We start from the raw sequence: 20,288 nt of genomic DNA, 5'->3' as shown, positions 1-20,288 counted from the left end.
ATGAGTTTAACCTTGAAAGCTTTATTCTATTTAGAACATATTGTTTTTCCATCTGATATTTCACTAGTTATAAACATCCATAAGAAAACACCCATATACACAATTGGAACAGGACTAGGACCCTGAGCCAAAGCCTGCATTTAATAGCAGCAGAGCTGATCGAATTGTAACATTGACTCCACATTCCCTCGGATCTAGAGAAACCTTTCACCCAACCCTTTAATTATCAAGAGTCGATCACCTTCTAATTGAAGAAATATTTAAACATTACGTTTCTATCATTCTTTGAGGAAGAGAATTACAAAGATTCGTGTGAGAAAGAATTTTGCCTAATCTCAAATGACTAAACTCTTATATATTTAAGTAAAGCCAGAAGTGAGCCGTATGGGACAGTGCTAATGGGGGAGGTTGGATAATTAGACAGTGAACCAAGAGCAACGATTCTCGATGACCCATTACTCTGCCCTCAGATAGACTGAATGCAGATATGCAGGGTTCATTTAAAGTTTAGATAGTTTTATGGAGCTTGAAATTCCTCAAGACATAAACATACATGCGATTTTAAAAAAAATGTTTGTTATGTGAAGCTCCTCAGGTGAAATTTAAGGTTTCCAAGTTTGCTGATAATATGAAAACAGGTGAGGAGATGGTTATTGTGAAATTCAGCAGAATAATGCACTGTTTAAGAGATAAGAGATAGTCCATTTGTTGACATATACATTGTACAATGTACATATGCTCCAAAAATTCTTACTTGCTGCAGCTGAATTAAATTAAAAAATACCAAAATTGGATAATAAATATTCCCAGTTCCCACAGTGTAAGGAAATAACAGTGGTGGTACAATAGGGCAGACAGTCCTTTTGTGGTGTTGGAGGAGTCTATTATGGTTTTCACACAACCTGGTGCATCATGGGAAATTTTCGCAAAATTCCCGCAATGCGGGCTGTGTAAAAGGTTCAGAATGGAAACGAGTTATGGTTTTAACACATAAAGAATGTAATTTTTGTGTAGTAACTTTTTACTTCTGGAGTGGCCATTCTCACAGAACGATCTGTATATGGGTATCGCCTCGTGTTTAAACAAAGTGCCTGAAGGTGCGGTACTTGCATAGGCTGGGCGTGAGTCGACGTCGCATGTGACGTATAATGTACATGCGATGCATGGCATAAATCACGTCAGTGACGTCATTTAGCTGCGCCCGAAAAAGCCCCAAGGTAGAAGAGCAAAATGGCCCTCGATCCAAAGATCCTGTTAATCCCAGTATCACTCCAGTGATTCAACACAGTGCTTGACTGCTGCTGGTAAGTAAATGTCTCCTTGCTGCACATTTAAATCTCCCGCGTTGCAATGTCACAAGCTGAACACACATTCGTTGGATCGTATTCATGAGACCATTGTTGCAGTCCACCTGCAGTTCAGTTTAGACAGCAAGCAGTCCACAAAAATATCTAGGGCTGCCGCAGAAAAAAATTTTGGAAGGGGAATAAGTCACTAATTTCTGTTCTGAAACCTTTACACAGCCTGCTTTGCGGGAAATTTGCGAAAATTTCCCATTACCCAGCGACTGTGTAAAAGCTATAAGTAACTCATCCCCATTCTGAAATTTTTCCTGCGGCACCCCTAGACATTTTTGTGGACTGCCTGCAGTCTTAACTGAAACAATGCAAGTCCTGCCTCTTTACTTACTGCACTTCCGGTATTTAGCGTAAAATCGAGTAAGGGAACGGAGATTTCCAGTTTTGGTCATTCATGTGTGAATGGCCACTCTGGAAGGTTGGAACAAAATGTTAAAAGGAAAAAAAAACAACTTAACTTCTATGTAAAAGACATGATTGATTAGCGTAGTTAAACAGAAAAATCTGCAAATACTAGGATATAGTGCAGTGGAAGTGAAAGGCAATCTTCCTGTGGATGCTGCATGACCTGCTGAGTTTCTCCAGCACATCCATGATTAAGATAACAAGAAGGGGTAGTACTTTGGCGGATTTTATGAGGCATCAGAAATTGTAGATGCGGTCGATGGAGGGAAAGGAGATCTGTTTGATAGTTTGAGTTGTGCTCACAACTTACTGCTGTTTCCTGCATCCTTGGATGAAGGAGTTCCTGTTCCACACATTGATATATAGCGACAGGTCCATGGTACATTTGTAGAACCTGCTGAGGGATGCCAGAACATCCCAAGTTTCATTGGCTGACGAGGAAGTAGAGGTGTTGCTACACCATCTTAGCCACTGTGTTGTCAATCCTGGAAACGTGAAACCATTTAGATTTGGCTTGTGCTGGGATATATGTAGTTATTGACAAGTATGAAAAACCCAATGAAATCATTTAAACTGATGGATATTTTTCTTTAAGAAACTTTGTGTTTCTGCTGGGTCGAACCCATTATTCCCATTCTAGCCTGTCTCAGGGAGGGATACCAGATGAGAGTTAGGTTCCGAAGAATTTTCAAATGCTGCTTTTCAGAGCTCATAGCCTTGGGCAATTAGAGGTGACCTGAAATGTTCAAGAAACTATGAAGCAAGGCCAGAACCTGTTCCTGGCTGTTCTCTTAGGATCTAACTGTTCCATTGTGTTCCTGCCAAAGTCACCACAAGAATGCACTGGAACAGCTGTGCAATTTATGGGCCGGGGCTCCAACGTAGAAAAACATACCAAGTTGGAGGAAGCCAGTCCAAAACACACATTATGTGGCTGTCCAAATACTTCTACATGGTTAATGGCAGGGTACTTAACAGTGTGGAAGAACAGATGGACCTTGGAGTCCAACCCCTCAGATCTCTTAAGGTCGCTACACAGGTTGATAGGAGAGTTAAGAAAGCTTATGGTATGCTGGGCCTCATTAATTGGGGGATTGAGTTCAGGTGTCATGAGACACCACAGTTAAAGTATTGTGTTCAGTTCTGGTCATTTCATTACAGGAAAGATGTTGCCTGGATTGAAAAATGTGTCTTGTGAGGCAAGGTTAGCAAAGTTGAGACTTTTCTCTTTGGAGTGAAGAAGGATAAGAGGTGATTTAATGGAGGGCTACAAGATTATGAGGGGCATAGATAAGATAGACAGCCAGCACTTTTTTTCCCCAAAGTGGGAGTAGCAAACATCCGAAGACAAGAAGACATGGAATGCTACAGTACAGAAAATAAGCCATTTTGCCCTTCTAGTCTGTGCCAACCACTATTTCACTAGACCCACTGACCTGCTCCCATTCCATAACACTCCAGAACTCTTCCACCCAAATATAGATCTATCCAATCTATATTTAAAACTCAAGATTGAGCCTGTTTTAACCACATTAGATAGCAGTCTATTCCACACTCCCACCACTCTCTGAGTGAAGAACTTCCCCCTAATGTTTCCCCTAAACTTTTCCCCTTTCAGTTTAAAACTATGACCTCTCATATTTAACTCCCCTAATCTAAGTGGAAAGATCCTATCTGATTCCATTCTGTCTATACCTCTCATAATCTTGTAAACTTCTATCAAATATCTCCTCATTCTTCTTTGTTCCAAGGAATAAAGTCCTAACCTGTTTAATCTTTCCTTGTAGCTCAACTCCTGAAGACCTGGCAACACCCCAATGAATCTTTTCCACACTTTCTCAATCTTATTGATTTCCTTCCTGTAGTGAGGTGCCCAGAACTGCACACAATATTCCAAATTTGGCCACTCCAATGTCTTAAACAACTTCAATATATCATGCCAACTCCTGTACTCAATACTTTGATTTATAACGGCTAAGATGCTAAGAAAAAATTCTTTATAACCCTGTCTACCAGTGATGCCACCTTCAAGGAACAATGTATCTATATTCCCAGATCTCTTTGCTCCTCCACACTTCTCAGTGCCCAACCATTTACAGAGCACAACCTACCTTGGTTTGCTCTTCCAAGATGCATCACCTCACACATGTCGGCATTAAACTCCATCTGTAATTTTTTGGCCCATTCTCCCATTTGGGCCAGATCCCTTTGCAAGCTTTGAAAATCTTCCTCACTGTCCACAACACCTCCAATCTTTGTGCCATCATCAAATTAGCTGATCCAATTTACCACATTACCATCCAGATCATTGATAGTGACAAGAAACAGCAATAGTCCCATCACCGATCCCTGAGGTCCATCACTAGTCACGGGCCTCCAGTCTGAGAAGCAACCATCCACTATCATTCTCTGTTTTCTCCCACACAGCCAATTTTGAATCTAGTTTGCAACTTCTTCATGTCGTAATCTTCTGAACTAACCTCCCATGTGGGACTTTGTCAAAGGCTTTATTAAAGTCCATGTAGATGACATCCACAGCCTTTCCTTCATCTACCTTCCCAGTACCCTCCTCAAAAATCTCTACAAAATTTGTTAAGCACGCCTTACCCTGCACAAAGACATGCTGATGGTCCTCAATCAGCTTGTGGCTGTCCAAATACCTATATATCATGTCTCTCAGGCACGGTTGCAGTGGTTGCAAGGGAAAATTGGTTGGTTGGGGATGGGTGTTGTGTGTTGGGTTTTTCCTCCTTTGTGCTCTAGAGTCATCCTATATACCCCAATGTCACCCTGTATTCCCCAGAATCAGACTGTATTTCCCAAACTCACCCTGTATTCCACAGAATCACCCTGTATTCCCCAGATTCACCCTGTTTTCCCCAGTATCGGACTATAGTCCCCAGAGTCAACATGTATTCACCAGAATTAGACTGTATTCCCCAGAGTCTGCCTGTATTCCTCTGAATCACCCTGTATTTCCCAGAGTCACCCTGTATTCCCCAGATCAGACTGTATTCCCCAGATTCACCCTGTATTCTCACAAATCACCCTGTATTCTAGAGTCACCCTGAATTCCCCAGACTCACACTGTATTCCCCATAGTCACACGTTGCTCCCCAGAATCAGACTGTATTTCCCAGAAGTACCCTTTATACCACAGAATCAACCTGTAATCCCCAGAATCACCCTGTATTCCCATGAATCACACTGTATTCCCAAGAGTCACCCTATATTCCAGTGTCATCCTTATTTCCCTGGAATCAAACTGTATTTCCTAGAATCGCCCTGTATTCTCCAGAGTCACCCAGAATTCCACAGACTAACAATGTATTCCCTCAGTCACCTTTGTTCCCCAGAATCAGACTGTATTTCCCAGAATCACCCTTTATTTCCCTGAATCACCCTGCAGTCCAAAGTCATCCTGTATTCCCATAAATCACCCTGTATTCCCTAGAGTCACCCTGTATACCACAGTGACCCTGATTTATGCGGAATCACCCGGTATTTCCCAGAGTCACCATGTATTCCATTGAACCAGTCTCTATTCCCCAGAGTCACCCTGTATTTCTGTGAATCGTCCGGTATTTCAGTCACCCTGTAGTCCCCAGAAATAGTCTGCATTCCCAAGAGTCACCCTGATTTTTCCAGAATCACCCTGTATTCCCTGGTGTCACCCTGTATTCTAGAGTCACCCTGAACTCCCCAGAATCAGGCTGTATTCTCCAGAGTTACCCTGTATTACCCTGAATTACCCTGTATGTCCCTGAGTCACCCTGTATTACACAGTCAACCTGTATTCCCTAGAATCACCCTGTATCGTCAGAGTCACCTGTATACTCTAGAATCACCCTGTATGTCCCGGAGTAACGCTGTATACCCCAGCATCAGACTGTATTCCCCAGGATCACTCTGTATTCCCATGAATCAGACTGTATATACGTAAATCACCCTGTATTTCCCAGAGTCACCATGTATTACATTCAATCAGTCTCTATTCCCCAGAGTCACCCTGTATTTCCATGAATCGCCTGGTATTTCAGTCACTGTGTAGTCCCCAGAAACAGACTGCATTCCCCAGAGTCACCCTGATTTTCCCAGAATCACCCTTTATTACCCTGAATTACCCTGTATGTCCCTGAGTCACCCTGTATTACACAGTCAACCTGTATTCCATAGAATCACCCTGTATCGCCAGAGTCACCCGTATACTCTAGATTCACCCTGTATGTCCCGGAGTCACCCTGTATTCCCCAGAATCACCCTTTATTCCCCAGAATCACCTTGAGTTCTAGAGTCATCCTGTATTCCCAATGTCACCCTGCATTACCCAGACTCAGTCTGTATTTCGCAGATTCACCCTGTATTCCCGAGAGTCATCCTGTATTCCCCAAAATCAGAAAGTTTTCCTCGGAATCACCCTGTATTCCAGAGTCACCCTGTATTCTCTAGAATCATAATGTATTCCCCAAAATAACCCTGTATTCCACTGAATCAACCTGTATTGCCCAGAATCACCCTGTATTCCAATGAATCACCCTGTATTGCCCAGAATCACCCTGTATTCCAGAGTCACCCAGTATTCCCCAGAGTCATGCTGTATTTCCCAGACTCACAACGTATTCCCGAGAGTCACCCTGAATTCCCCAGACTCACACTGTATTTCCCTTAGTCACCCTGTGTTCCCCAGAATCAGACTGTATTTCCCAGAATCAGCCTGTTATTTTCCCAGAATCACCCTTAATTCCCCAGAATCAGCTAGTAGTCCAAAGTCATCATGTATTCCCATGAATCACTCTATATTCCCCAGAGCCATCCTGCATTCAACAGTCACACTGATTTACCCAGAATCACCCTGTATTACCCAGAGTCACCATGCATTCCGCTGAATCGCCCGGTATTTCAGTCATCCTGTAATCCTCAGGAACAGACTGCATTCCCCAGAGTCACCCTGATTTCCCCAGAATCACCCTGCAGTCCCTAGAGTCACCATGTATCCCCTTAAATCGCCCTGTATTCCCAAGAACCACCCTGTATAATCAAGAGTCACCCTGTGTTCCACAGTCTCCCTGTATTCCCCAGATTCAGATTGTATTTCCCAGATTCACCCTGTATTCCCTAGAGTCATCCTGTATTCACCAGAATGGACAGTATTCCTCAGAATCATCCTGTATTTCCATGAATCAACCTGTATTCCAGAGCCACCCTGTATTCTCTAGAATCAGACAGTATAACGTTGTATTCCACTGAATCAACGTATTCCCCAGAGTTCCCCTGTATTCCCTGAATCACCCTGTATTCCACAGAATCAGACCATAATCCCGAGATTCACCCTGTATTGCAGATTCACCCTGTTTTCCCCAGAATCACCCTGTATTCCCCTGAATCACCCTGTATTCCAGACTCACCCAGAATTCCCCAGAAGCATTCTATATTCCCCAGAATTACCCTGTATTGAATCAGACTATAATCCCTAGATTCACCCTGTATTCCAGATTCACCCTGTTTTCCCTAGAGTCACCCTGTAATTCTTCCGAATCAGGCTGTATTTCCCAGAATCACCCTGTATTGCAGAGTCAACTTGTATTCCCCTGAATTAACCTGTATTCCCCAAAATCAGACTTTATTTCCCAGAACCATTCTTTATTCACCAGAATCACCTTGTGTTCTAGAGTCATCCTGTATTCCCCAATGTCACCCTGCATTACCCAAACTCAGTCTGTATTTCCCAGATTCACCCTGTATTCCCGAGAGTCATCCTGTATTCCCCAGAATCAGACAGTATTCCTCGGAATCACCCTATATTCCCATGAATCACCCTGTATTCCACTGAATCAACTTGTATTCCCCAGAGTTCCCCTGTATTCCCCTGAATCACCCTGTATTCCAGTGAATCAGACAATATTCCCCAGGTTCCCGCTATATGCCAGAGTCACCCTTTATTCCCCAGAATCACCCTGTATTGCCCTGAATCACCCTGTATTCCAGACACACCCGGTATTCTCCAGAGTCATGCTGTATTTCCCAGACTCACAACGTAATCCTGAGAGTCACCCTGAATTCTCCAGAGTCAGATTTTATTTCCCAGAATCACCCTGTATTCCAGAGTCATCCTGTATTCCCCTGAATCACACTGCATTTCCCAGAATCATCCTTTATTTCCCCCGAATCATCCTGTATGCCAGTCAACCTGTATTCCCCAATGTCACCCTGAATACCCCAGAATCAGTCTGTATTCCCCGGAATCACCCTGTATTCCCATGAATCAGACTATATGCACCTGAATCACACTGTTTTCCCAGAGTCACCCTGTATTCCCCAGGGTCACCCTGAAATCCCCTGAATCAACCTGTATTCCAGAGTTACCCTATATTCCCCAAATCAGACTATATTCCCCAGATTCACCCTGTATTCCCCTGAATCACCCTGTATTCCCCAGAGTTGCTCTCTATTGCATAGTCACACTGATTTTCCCAGAATCAGACTGTATTTCCCAGAATTACCCTGTATTACCCTGAATCACCCTATATTCCCCAGACTCACATTGTATACCCCAGAGTCAGCCTGTATTCTCCTAAATCAACCTGTATTCCGCAGATTCAGTCTGCATTTCCCAGAATCACTCTTTATTCCCCAGAATTACCCTGTATTCCAAAGTCACCCTGTATTCCCCAGAATCATGCTGTATTTCCCAGTCTCATATTGTATACCCCAGAGACAGCCTGTATTCCCCTCAATCAACCTGTATTCAGTAGATTCAGACTGTATTCCCCAGAATCACCCTGTATTCTAGAGTCATCCTGGATTCCCCGTCATCCTTTATTCCCCAGAGTCACCCTGTATTCCCCAGATCAGACTGTATTCCCCAGAGTCTGCCTGCATTCCTCTGAATCACCCTGTATTTCCCAGAGTCACCCTGTATTCCCCAGATCAGACTGTATTCCCCATAGTCACACTTTGCTCCCCAGAATCAGATTGTATTTCACAGAAGCACCCTTTATTCCCCAGATCAGACTGTATTCCCCAGAGACACCATGTATTCCACTGAATAACCTTGCATTCCATAGTCACTCTCTATTTCCAAGAATAAGACTGTATTACATAGAGTCTCCCTTTATTCCCATGAATCACCCTGTAAACCCCAGAGTATCCCTGTATTCCACAATCACACTGATTTCCCTGCAATCAGACTGTATTTCCCAGAATCACCCTGTATTCTTCAGAATCAGGCTGTATTTCCCAGATTCACCCTGTATTGCAGAGTCAACCTGTATTCCCCTGAATCAACCTTTATTCCCACAAATCAGACTTTATTTCCCAGAATCACCCTTTAATCCCCAGAAACACCTTGTGCTCTAGAGTCATCCTATATACCCCAATGTCACCCTGTATTCCCCAGAATCAGACTGTATTTCCCAAACTCACCCTGTATTCCACAGAATCACCCTGTATTCCCCAGATTCACCCTGTGTTCCCCAGAATCGGACTATTGTCCCCAGAGTCAACATGTATTCACCAGAATCAGACTGTATTCCCCAGAGTCTGCCTGTATTCCTCTGAATCATCCTGTATTTCCCAGAGTCACCCTGTATTCCCCAGATCAGACTGCATTCCCCAGATTCACCCTGTATTCTCACAAATCACCCTGTATTCTAGAGTCACCCTGAATTCCCCAGACTCACACTGTATTCCCCATAGTCACACGTTGCTCCCCAGAATCAGACTGTATTTCCCAGAAGTACCCTTTATACCACAGAATCAACCTGTAATCCCCAGAATCATCCTGTATTCCCATGAATCACCCTGTATTCCCAAGAGTCACCCTATATTCCAGTGTCATCCTGATTTCCCTGGAATCAAACTGTATTTCCCAGAATCGCCCTGTATTCTCCAGAGTCACCCTGAATTCCCCAGACTAACAATGTATTCCCCACAGTCACCTTTTGTTCCCCAGAATCAGACTGTATTTCACACAATCACCCTTTATTTCCCTGAATCACCCTGCAGTCCAAAGTCATCCTGTATTCCCATAAATCATCCTGTATTCCCTAGAGTCACCCTGTATACCACAGTGACCCTGATTTACATGGTATCACCCTGTATTTCCCAGAGTCACCATGTATTCCATTGAATCAGTCTCTATTCCCCAGAGTCACCCTGTATTTCCGTGAATCGTCCAGTATTTCAGTCACCCTGTAGACCCCAGAAACAGTCTGCATTCCCAAGAGTCACCCTGATTTTTCCAGAATCACCCTGTATTCCCTAGTGTCACCCTGTATTCCAGAGTCACCCAGTATTCCCCAGAACCAGCCTGTATTACACTGAATCACACTCTATTCCAGCCTGTATTACACTGAATCACACTCCCCAGAATCAGACTGTATTCTCCAGAGTTAGCCTGTATTACCCTGAATTACCCTGTATGTCCTTGAGTCACCCTGTATTACACAGTCAACCTGTATTCCCTAGAATCACCCTGTATCGCCAGAGTCACCCGTATACTCTAGAACAGGGGTGTCAAACTCAAATTCACGGAGGGCCAAAATTAAAAACTTGGACTAAGTCAAGGGTCGAACTAAATATTTATTGAAATTTTTCAACAACATCTGCATGTTTTCTCTTCTTTCAACATATGTAATGTTAAACTTTAGGATATAACTTTAGGAGGATAATGTTACAGGTCAGGAATAGGTAGCTCAAGTTCACCCTTTGCTTGACCTGAGGGAAACATATTTGGTCCCTGTGGAGACGTAGTCAGCATTCACAGGCTGTGTCTATTTTGGCCTTCATCAGGATTCAGCATTTCCTGCTCACTCCTCAGGCTCTAGGCCTCTATTCACCCTCGACCCACCATCCCTCTACCTGACCAGTCCTTTACCCAACCTCTACTCACCCCTCACTCCACTCGCTCTGCCTCTACCCGTCCCATCCTATACACGCCCCTCTACTGCCTCTCCCCTCACCCTGTTCCTCCCTCTACCCGTCTCTCACCCTCTAATCACCCCTCCCCTACTCGCCCTGCCCCTCCCCTTTTACCTCTTCCCTATCCACCCTCCTTCTACACTTCCCTCCCTCTAACTGCCCCTCGCACCACCATAACTTCCCCTGCCCATTACGCCTCACCTACACCCTCTGCCCACCCCTGCTTACCCACCCACTCAGGCCCAGCGCGCTGCCGATCAGCCTTTGCGGACAGCCAGCATCTCTCTTTTCACGTGCAGGGCCGAAACAGCCGTCCCTGGGGTCTGCGCGGGTGCAAGCGCTGAAGGCCGTGGTGACCGGGGAGAAGTGCGCTCGCACTGTGGAAGGGCCATCCAGTGCCAGTCGCGTAGGGCACGCGCTACCCGCGGGCCGTGCACAGCCTGCCATGCCCATCGCGCCGACAGGAAATCACAGGCGCTCGCCAATCCGCCGCACCGCTCGAGAGGTGGGAGAAGTGACTGGTTGTGCGGGGAGCCTTCCAACTGGCTTGCCGGCTGATGACATCGACAGACTTCTCGTGTTACAATTTCTCGTGTTACAATGAGGAAGGATGTGCAATGAAGGGGGAGGATGGTGGGGGTGACATTACCAAAAAACAGCATGTCTCTCCCTGCAGAGCAGGCCACCTCTAATACATTTTTGAAATGATCTTGCGGGCCAAATATAATTATATCGCGGGCCAAATTTGGCCCGCGGGCCAGAGTTTGACATGTGTGCTCCAGAATCACCCTGTATGTCCCGGAGTCACCCTGTATTCCCCAGAAACAGGCTGTATTCCTCAAAATCACCCTGTATTCCCATAAATCAGACTGTATATACGTGAATCACCCTGTTATTCCCGAGTCACCATGTATTACATTCAATCAGTCTCTATTCCCCAGAGTCACCCTGTATTTCCGTGAATCACCTGGTATTTCAGTCACCATGTAGTCCCCAGAAACCGACTGCATTCCCCAGAGTCACCCTGATTTTCCCAGAATCACCCTGAATTACCCTGAATTACCCTGTATGTCCCTGAGTCATCCTGTATTACACAGTCAACCTGTATTCCCTAGAATCCATCTGTATCGCCAGAGTCACCCATATAATCTAGAATCACCCTGTATGTATTACCCAGAATCAAACTGTATTCCCATGAATCAGAGTGTATGCACGTGAATCACACTGTATTTCCCAGAGTCACCCTGTATACCCCAGAATCATCCTGTATTGCCCAGGGTCACCCTGAAATCCCCTGAATCAGACTGTATTCCCCAGAGTCATCTTGTATTCCCAAGAATCAACCGTATTCCAGAGTCACCCTATATTCCCCGAATCAGAGTATATTCCCCAGATTCAACCTCTATTCCCCTGAATCACCCTGTATTCCCCAGAGTCAATCTTTATTCCACAGTCACCCTGATTTCCCCAGAATCAGGCTGTATTTCCCAGAATCACCTTGTATTACCCTCATTCACCCTGTATTGCAAAGTCACCCTGTATTTCCCACAGTCATAATGTATTCCACAGACTCACATTGTAAACCATGAGTCACAGTTTATTCCCCAGAATCACCCTGTATTCCAGAGTCAGCCTGTATTATCCTCAATCAACCAGTATTCTCTAGAATCAGACAGTATTCCACAGAATAACACTGTATTCCACTGAATCAACTTGTATTTCCCAGTTTCCCTGTATTCCCCTGAATCATCCTGTATTCCACAGAATCAGACTACAATCCCCAGATTCACCCTGTATTCCAGATTCACCCTGTTTTCCCCAGAATCACCCTGTATTCCCCTGAATCACCCTGTATTCCAGGATCACCCAGATTTCCCCAGAAGCATTCTGTATTCCCCAGAATCACAAGTTATTCACCAGAGCCACCCTGTATTCCACAGCCACCCTGATTTAAACAGAATCACCCTGTATTTCCCAGTCACCATGTATTTCCGTGAATCACCTGGTATTTCAGTATCCTGTAATCCCCAGAAACAAACTGCATTCCCCAAAGTCACCCAGATTTCCCCTTGAATCACCCTGTATTCCCAAGAACCACCCTGTATACTCCAGAGTCACCCTGTGTTCCACAGTTTCCCTGTATTCCCCAGATTCAGATTGTATTTCACAGATTCACCCTGTATTCCCTAGAGTCACCCTGTATTCACCAGAATGGACAGTATTCCTCAGAATCATCCTGTATTCCCATGAATCACCCTGAATTCCAGAGTCAACCTGTATTCTCTAGAATCATACAGTATTCCCCAGAATAACACTGTATTCCACTGAATCAACTTGTATTCCCCAGAGTTCCCCTGTATTCCCCTGAATCACCTTATATTCCACAGAATCAGACTATAATCCCCAGATTCACCCTGTATTCCAGATTCACCCTGTTTTCCCCAGAATCACCGGGTATTCCCCTGCATCACCCTGTATTCCAGAGTCAACCAGAATTCCCCAGAAGCATTCTGTATTCCCCAGAATCACCCTGTATTCTCCAGAATAAGGCTGTATTTCCCAGAATCACCCTATATTGCAGAATCAACTTATATTCCCATGAATCAACCTGTATTCCCCAAAATCAGACTTTATTTCCCAGAATCATCATTTATTCCCCAGAATCACCTTGAGTTCTAGAGTCATCCTGTATTCCCCAATGTCACCCTGCATTACCCAGACTCAGTCTGTATTTCCCAGATTCACCCTGTATTCCCAAGAGTCATCCTGTATTCCCCAGAATCAAAACGTTTTCCTTGGAATCACCCTGTATTCCAGAGTCACCCTGTATTTTCTCGAATCATAATGTATTCCCCAAAATAACCCTGTATTCCACTGAATCAACCTGTATTGCCCAGAATCTCCCTGTATTCCAATGAAACACCTTGTATTCCACAGAATCAGACTATATTCCCCAGATTCACCCTGTATTCCCAAGAATCACCCTGTATTCCCCTGAATCACCGTGTATTCCAGAGTCACCCGGTATTCCCCAGAGTCATGCTGTATTTCCCAGACTCACAACGTATTCCCGAGTGTCACCCTGAATTCCCCAGACTCACACTGTATTTCCCTTAGTCACCCTGTGTTCCCCAGAATCAGACTGTATTTCCCAGAATCACCCTTAATTCCACAGAATCACCCAGTATTCCAAAGTCATCCTGTATTTCCATGAATCACCCTGTATTCCCCAGAGCCACCCTGTATTCAACAATCACACTGATTTACCCGGAATCACCCTGTATTCACCAGAGTCACCATGCATTCCGTTGAATCGCCCGGTATTTCAGTAATCCTGTAATCCCCAGGAACAGACTGCATTTCCCAGAGTCACCCTGATTTCCCCAGAATCACCCTGCATTCCCTAGAGTCACCATGTATTCCCTTGAATGACCCTGTATTCCTAAGAACCACCCTGTATACTCCAGAGTCACCTTGTGATCCACAGTCTCCCTGTATTCCCCAGATTCAGACTGTATTTCCCAGATTCACCCTGTATTCCCAAAGACATCCTGTATTCACCAGAATGGACAGTATTCCTCAGAAACATCCTGTATTCCCATGAATCACCCTGCATTCCAGAGTAAACCTATATTCTCTAGAATCAGACAGTATTCCCCAGAATAACGCTGTATTCCACTGAATCAACTTGAATTCCTCAGAGTTCCCCTGTATTCCCCTGAAATACCCTGTATGTCCCTGAGCCACACTATATTCAACAGTTACCCTGTATACTCAGGAATCACCCTGTATGTCCCAGAGCCACCCTGTATTTCCCAGAATCACCCTGTATTCCCCTGAATCACCCTGTATTCCAGACACCCAGAATTCCCCAGAAGCATTCTGTACTCCCCAGAATCACAAGTTATTTCCCAGACTCACCCTGTATTCTTCAGAATCAGGCTGTATTTCCCAGAATCACCCTGTATTCTTCAGAATTAGGCTGCATTTCCCAGAATCACCCTGTATTGCAGAGTCAACCTGTATTCCCCTGAATCAACCTTTATTCCCTCAAATCAGACTTTATTTCCCAGAATCACCCTTTAATCCCCAGAATCACCTTGTGTTCTAGAGTCATCCTATATACACCAATGTCACCCTGTATTCCCCAGAATCAGACTGTATTTCCCAAAATCACCCTGTGTTCCCCAGAATTGGACTATAGTCCCCAGAGTCAACATGTATTCACCAGAATCAGAGTGTATTCCCCAAAATCACCCTGTATTCCACAGAATCACCCTGTATTCCCCAGATTCACCCTGTGTTCCCCAGAATTGGACTATAGTCCCCAGAGTCAACATGTATTCACCAGAATCAGACTGTATTCCCCCGGCTCTGCCTGTATTCCTCTGAATCACCCTGTATTTCCCAGAGTCATCCTGCATTTCCCAGATCAGACTGTATTCCCCAGATTCACCCTGTATTCCCACAAATCACCCTGTATTCTAGAGTCACCCTGAATTCCCCAGACTCACACTGTATTCCCCACAGTCACACTTTGCTCCCCAGAATCAGACTGTATTTCCCAGAAGCACCCTTTATTCCACAGAATCAACCTGTAATCCCCAGAATCACCCTGTATTCCCATGAATCACCCTGTATTCCCAAGAAGCACCCTATATTCCAGTCATCCTGATTTCCCTGGATTCAAATTGTATTTACCAGAATCGCCATGTATTCTCCAGAGTCACCCTGAATTCCCCAGTCTAACAATGTATTCCCCACAGTCACCTTTTGTTCCCCAGAATCAGACTGTATTTCCCAGAATCACCCTTTATTTCCCTGAATCACCCTGCAGTCCAAAGTCATCCTGTATTCCCATAAATCATCCTGTATTCCCCAGAGTCACCCTGTATACCACAGTGACCCTGATTTATATGGAATCACCCTGTATTTCCCAGAGTCACCATGTATTCCATTGAATCAGTCTCTATTCCCCAGAGTCACCCTGTATTTCCATGAATCGTCCGGTATTTCAGTCACCCTGTAGTCCCCAGAAACAGACTGCGTTCCCAAGAGTCATGCCGATTTTTCCAGAATCACCCTGTATTCCCTAGTGTCACCCTGTATTCTAGAGTCACCCAGTATTCCCCAGAACCAGCCTGTATTACACTGAATCGCACTCAATTCCAGAGTCACCCTGAACTCCCCAGAATCAGACTGTATTCTTCAGAGTTACCCTGTATTACCCTGAATTACCCTGATGTCCCTGAGTCACCCTGTATTACACAGTCAACCTGTATTCCCTAGAATCACCCTGTATTGCCAGTCACCCGTATACTCTAGAATCACCCTGTATGTCCCGGAGTCACCCTGTATTCCCCAGAATCAGACTGTATTCCTCAGAATCACCCTGTATTCCCATGAATCAGAATGTATGCACGTGAATAACCCTGTATTTCCCAGAGTCACCATGTATTACATTCAATCAGTCTCTATTCCCCAGAGTCACCCTGTATTTCCGTGAATCGCCTGGTATTTCAGTCACTGTGTAGTCCCCAGAAACAGACTGCATTCCCCAGAGTCACCCTGATTTTCCCAGAATCACCCTTTATTACCCTGAATTACCCTGTATGTCCCTGAGTCACCCTGTATTACACAGTCAACCTGTATTCCCTAGAATCACCCTGTATCGCCAGAGTCACCCATATACACTAGAATCACCCTGTATATCCCGGAGTCATCCTGTATTCTCTAGAATCAGACTGTATTCCCCAGAATCAACCTGTATTCCCATGAATCAGACTGTATGCACGTGAATCACACTGCATTTCCCAGAGTCACCCTGTATACCCCAGAATCATCCTGTATTGCCCAGGTCACCCTGAAATCCCCTGAATCAGACAGTATTCCCCAGAGTCATCTTGTATTCCCAAGAATCAACCGTATTCCAGAGTCACCCTATATTCCCCGAATCAGAGTATATTCCCCAGATTCAACCTCTATTCCCCTGAATCACCCTGTATTCCCCAGAGTCAATCTTTATTCCACAGTCACCCTGATTTCCCCAGAATCAGGCTGTATTTCCCAGAATCACCTTGTATTACCCTCATTCACCCTGTATTGCAAAGTCACCCTGTATTTCCCACAGTCATAATGTATTCCACAGACTCACATTGTAAACCATGAGTCACAGTTTATTCCCCAGAATCACCCTGTATTCCAGAGTCAGCCTGTATTATCCTCAATCAACCAGTATTCTCTAGAATCAGACAGTATTCCACAGAATAACACTGTATTCCACTGAATCAACTTGTATTTCCCAGTTTCCCTGTATTCCCCTGAATCATCCTGTATTCCACAGAATCAGACTACAATCCCCAGATTCACCCTGTATTCCAGATTCACCCTGTTTTCCCCAGAATCACCCTGTATTCCCCTGAATCACCCTGTATTCCAGGATCACCCAGATTTCCCCAGAAGCATTCTGTATTCCCCAGAATCACAAGTTATTCACCAGAGCCACCCTGTATTCCACAGCCACCCTGATTTAAACAGAATCACCCTGTATTTCCCAGTCACCATGTATTTCCGTGAATCACCTGGTATTTCAGTATCCTGTAATCCCCAGAAACAAACTGCATTCCCCAAAGTCACCCAGATTTCCCCTTGAATCACCCTGTATTCCCAAGAACCACCCTGTATACTCCAGAGTCACCCTGTGTTCCACAGTTTCCCTGTATTCCCCAGATTCAGATTGTATTTCACAGATTCACCCTGTATTCCCTAGAGTCACCCTGTATTCACCAGAATGGACAGTATTCCTCAGAATCATCCTGTATTCCCATGAATCACCCTGAATTCCAGAGTCAACCTGTATTCTCTAGAATCATACAGTATTCCCCAGAATAACACTGTATTCCACTGAATCAACTTGTATTCCCCAGAGTTCCCCTGTATTCCCCTGAATCACCTTATATTCCACAGAATCAGACTATAATCCCCAGATTCACCCTGTATTCCAGATTCACCCTGTTTTCCCCAGAATCACCGGGTATTCCCCTGCATCACCCTGTATTCCAGAGTCAACCAGAATTCCCCAGAAGCATTCTGTATTCCCCAGAATCACCCTGTATTCTCCAGAATAAGGCTGTATTTCCCAGAATCACCCTATATTGCAGAATCAACTTATATTCCCATGAATCAACCTGTATTCCCCAAAATCAGACTTTATTTCCCAGAATCATCATTTATTCCCCAGAATCACCTTGAGTTCTAGAGTCATCCTGTATTCCCCAATGTCACCCTGCATTACCCAGACTCAGTCTGTATTTCCCAGATTCACCCTGTATTCCCAAGAGTCATCCTGTATTCCCCAGAATCAAAACGTTTTCCTTGGAATCACCCTGTATTCCAGAGTCACCCTGTATTTTCTCGAATCATAATGTATTCCCCAAAATAACCCTGTATTCCACTGAATCAACCTGTATTGCCCAGAATCTCCCTGTATTCCAATGAAACACCTTGTATTCCACAGAATCAGACTATATTCCCCAGATTCACCCTGTATTCCCAAGAATCACCCTGTATTCCCCTGAATCACCGTGTATTCCAGAGTCACCCGGTATTCCCCAGAGTCATGCTGTATTTCCCAGACTCACAACGTATTCCCGAGTGTCACCCTGAATTCCCCAGACTCACACTGTATTTCCCTTAGTCACCCTGTGTTCCCCAGAATCAGACTGTATTTCCCAGAATCACCCTTAATTCCACAGAATCACCCAGTATTCCAAAGTCATCCTGTATTCCCATGAATCACCCTGTATTCCCCAGAGCCACCCTGTATTCAACAATCACACTGATTTACCCGGAATCACCCTGTATTCACCAGAGTCACCATGCATTCCGTTGAATCGCCCGGTATTTCAGTAATCCTGTAATCCCCAGGAACAGACTGCATTTCCCAGAGTCACCCTGATTTCCCCAGAATCACCCTGCATTCCCTAGAGTCACCATGTATTCCCTTGAATGACCCTGTATTCCTAAGAACCACCCTGTATACTCCAGAGTCACCTTGTGATCCACAGTCTCCCTGTATTCCCCAGATTCAGACTGTATTTCCCAGATTCACCCTGTATTCCCAAAGACATCCTGTATTCACCAGAATGGACAGTATTCCTCAGAAACATCCTGTATTCCCATGAATCACCCTGCATTCCAGAGTAAACCTATATTCTCTAGAATCAGACAGTATTCCCCAGAATAACGCTGTATTCCACTGAATCAACTTGAATTCCTCAGAGTTCCCCTGTATTCCCCTGAAATACCCTGTATGTCCCTGAGCCACACTATATTCAACAGTTACCCTGTATACTCAGGAATCACCCTGTATGTCCCAGAGCCACCCTGTATTTCCCAGAATCACCCTGTATTCCCCTGAATCACCCTGTATTCCAGACACCCAGAATTCCCCAGAAGCATTCTGTACTCCCCAGAATCACAAGTTATTTCCCAGACTCACCCTGTATTCTTCAGAATCAGGCTGTATTTCCCAGAATCACCCTGTATTCTTCAGAATTAGGCTGCATTTCCCAGAATCACCCTGTATTGCAGAGTCAACCTGTATTCCCCTGAATCAACCTTTATTCCCTCAAATCAGACTTTATTTCCCAGAATCACCCTTTAATCCCCAGAATCACCTTGTGTTCTAGAGTCATCCTATATACACCAATGTCACCCTGTATTCCCCAGAATCAGACTGTATTTCCCAAAATCACCCTGTGTTCCCCAGAATTGGACTATAGTCCCCAGAGTCAACATGTATTCACCAGAATCAGAGTGTATTCCCCAAAATCACCCTGTATTCCACAGAATCACCCTGTATTCCCCAGATTCACCCTGTGTTCCCCAGAATTGGACTATAGTCCCCAGAGTCAACATGTATTCACCAGAATCAGACTGTATTCCCCCGGCTCTGCCTGTATTCCTCTGAATCACCCTGTATTTCCCAGAGTCATCCTGCATTTCCCAGATCAGACTGTATTCCCCAGATTCACCCTGTATTCCCACAAATCACCCTGTATTCTAGAGTCACCCTGAATTCCCCAGACTCACACTGTATTCCCCACAGTCACACTTTGCTCCCCAGAATCAGACTGTATTTCCCAGAAGCACCCTTTATTCCACAGAATCAACCTGTAATCCCCAGAATCACCCTGTATTCCCATGAATCACCCTGTATTCCCAAGAAGCACCCTATATTCCAGTCATCCTGATTTCCCTGGATTCAAATTGTATTTACCAGAATCGCCATGTATTCTCCAGAGTCACCCTGAATTCCCCAGTCTAACAATGTATTCCCCACAGTCACCTTTTGTTCCCCAGAATCAGACTGTATTTCCCAGAATCACCCTTTATTTCCCTGAATCACCCTGCAGTCCAAAGTCATCCTGTATTCCCATAAATCATCCTGTATTCCCCAGAGTCACCCTGTATACCACAGTGACCCTGATTTATATGGAATCACCCTGTATTTCCCAGAGTCACCATGTATTCCATTGAATCAGTCTCTATTCCCCAGAGTCACCCTGTATTTCCATGAATCGTCCGGTATTTCAGTCACCCTGT

This window comes from Narcine bancroftii, chromosome 1 (genome assembly GCF_036971445.1).
Source record: "Narcine bancroftii isolate sNarBan1 chromosome 1, sNarBan1.hap1, whole genome shotgun sequence".
Lineage (NCBI taxonomy): Eukaryota > Metazoa > Chordata > Chondrichthyes > Torpediniformes > Narcinidae > Narcine > Narcine bancroftii.
The sequence above is the reverse complement of the archived record's forward strand: the minus strand, read 5'-3'. Positions refer to the sequence as shown.